Here is a 2,878-nt window from a genome sequence, read left to right as displayed (position 1 = left end):
ACATACATCCTCTATATATCCTTACTCACCTAATTAATTCTCTCCATTTCCCATATAATTATGGGTGATATGATGTATTTGTTAGAAAATCATAAAGGTAGAAAGATTTTCTTATCATGATAACTACTTGTGATATATAGTTATCTTCTTAAGGTGTTCTTTAATTTATTTATGTCTTCTTTATCTTCTTATCATCAAGCAACTATCAAAACATGAACATGAATATCAAGGACATAGGATGTAGTCTCTTAGCCAGGGAAAAATCCCTCTCTTAGCAGAAAATCAAGAATTCTCTTCTCTTCCTTTAGAAGCAAATAAATGAGTCTAACCAAGACCCTTTGACCAAGAAAAATACCTCCTCCAATCCACCAAGTCAGTTAGCCAGCTATTCTTTCTTAATCAAGATGAATATGCCCAAATCAATAAGCCTTTTAGCCATGCAACGTCATCACAAGTCAAGGTAATTCTACTTCAAAACAAAGTCTCAACCTTCTTTCATTTCTCTACAATTTCAGCTTGCACCTTCAACCCTGTAACTGCTTGCACCTTCAACCCTGTAACTCACATTGCAGCTTCAGATTCCTTCGCACGTGTGGCAGAAACTAGGCAGAATTTCAGTTCCTTTCTTCTTTTCTTGAATTTCCTCTTTCTTGCACTTCTTTTTCACCTCATATTGCAAATCAAACTTATTAGTTGCTTGAATGATAAAATAGGTCAAATTTCACTTCTTTATATACCCTTTTAGTGTGGTTGAATTCCCTTTATAAGGCCAACTTGAAGGAAGGGCAGGATGACTGGGTGGACGAGGCTCACATGGTTAAAATACATCAAAATATTTTTTCTTTCTTTGACACAAAAATCCCAAGAAGGGTTTATTACATGAGACAAAGGAAATGACTCATGACATAAACCGTAGAAGTACACAATGGGTGCTTTTACCTAGAAATATAATAAATTGAGCACGAAACCCTTTCTTATAAAAATAATTTTATTTTGATTTTTACAATAATTTTTCTTTTTAGTTCTTTTAAAAAATACATAAGAATTACATCATGTCATGAGCTAGACAACAATTATGAAGACCAATACTAGTTACATTTCTCAACACTCCCTCTTAACTAGGGAGGTATTCATAATTGTTCAACTGGTACAAGGTTGACCTCAATTTGAAATGTTCCAAGAAGAGTACAACAACATACACAATGCTAGGGATACCAAAATTGCCAAGGTATCCTCCCAACAAGGACTAAGGTGTCATCAAGCAAACTTGCCACTATAGGTACCATCAGGCTACAACCTTAGTATCAATCCAACTGGATATAGATACCATCTAGGCCTCCATGTTAAGGCACTAACCCTCATAGGGATCTAGGTATCATCAAGGTAAAACACTAAAACAAAGCTCCATATGACCAAGATACCCTCCCACACCGAGATCAAGACATCATCAAGGCCAAACTATATTTGAGATATCAACACTAACTAGGCCAAGATTTCCTCCCAAGTACCATGATATGAGCAACTTATGGTACTCATCTCTCCCTCTCAACCAAATTAGATATATCCACCAATACATGCATGCTTATAAAATATTCAAACTTCTCAGGAAGAGATCAACACATCAACTACTTTTTAATTCATCAAAACATATTATAGCCTCACGATCCTAATCACTTCCAATATATTGGTTCTTTATTATCAATATGCTAGCATAATCCCCAAGGTCCTCAACCATCATGATGCTACTTAGGTGATCACAATCTCCAAACAAATCTCGACGGAAGCTTCCTTCTCCAACTTCTCCAACAACACCAAACTTAGGTTCAACACTTTTCAAAACAATTGCATCTTATTCATGACACATCAATACCTACCACAAACAGTGCCTTAGATATTATCTAATATAATCCTCTCCTTACTATATGTATGGCTTACATCATGTCCTCCCTCTTAGTTATGGAGGATATACACTTTTCTTCATCCAAGCTCCCTCTCAACTTAGGGATATAAGTCCATTATCGACAACCTTTATTATTCTAGCTACACATGATCTTTATTTTACATCATCATGTCATTGGATAACTACAATCTTCAGAAACATCATTCCTTTTCTATTCATATGTAAATAAGGTCATCTTTCAATCACTAATGTAAACTTCAATGTCATCAGGCTTCTTACAACTCCCTCTTTCCATCATGCTCAACATTGTCATCAAGTATGACGTAGGTAACCTCTTAAAAACTATGTACCTACAAATCTCAAGTACAACCAAGCACAAATATATATGTGCAAGAGCATGAAATTAACTTATTGATCTAGACTTATCATGTTATATAAAAACTTAGATCATAGACCTAGTTAGCAATCAACTAGGGTAACACTTTCATGCCTTAGACTCTTACAACAACCTTTGCTAGGGTTTTGTTACAAACCCTAGATATCATCATTAATATTAAACTTTAGATATCCAACTACTAAACCATGTTAGGGTTTCAACCATAGCCGAAACATTTACACCTAGGGTTTCATTTTCATACCTTAGGATCTTATATCAACTTCTACAAGGGCTTTGTTATAAACCCTAAATATTATTATCAAACCCTAAAAATCTAGGGTTTTATATTATGCCCTAGATATCATCAACAAACCCTAAAATCAAAAGGCTATGGTTTTACCAAAATGAACAAATAGAAAAATATAGTATGACAAGGGATGATTTAATCTAGAGATTAATCACCCTAACAATATAGGAATCTTTATGATTCTATAGCAAACCCTAGATATGAGAGAGTTAACAAATAAAAAAGATTGTATCTTCTTATATGATGGAGACATGCTAAAAATATTGTAATCGTAAACATACCTTGATTTGATTTT

This window comes from Pinus tabuliformis, chromosome 7 (genome assembly GCF_031772625.1).
Source record: "Pinus tabuliformis cultivar Carrire ecotype Pingquan chromosome 7, CPIR1, whole genome shotgun sequence".
In the NCBI taxonomy this organism is placed as follows: domain Eukaryota; kingdom Viridiplantae; phylum Streptophyta; class Pinopsida; order Pinales; family Pinaceae; genus Pinus; species Pinus tabuliformis.
The sequence above is the reverse complement of the archived record's forward strand: the minus strand, read 5'-3'. Positions refer to the sequence as shown.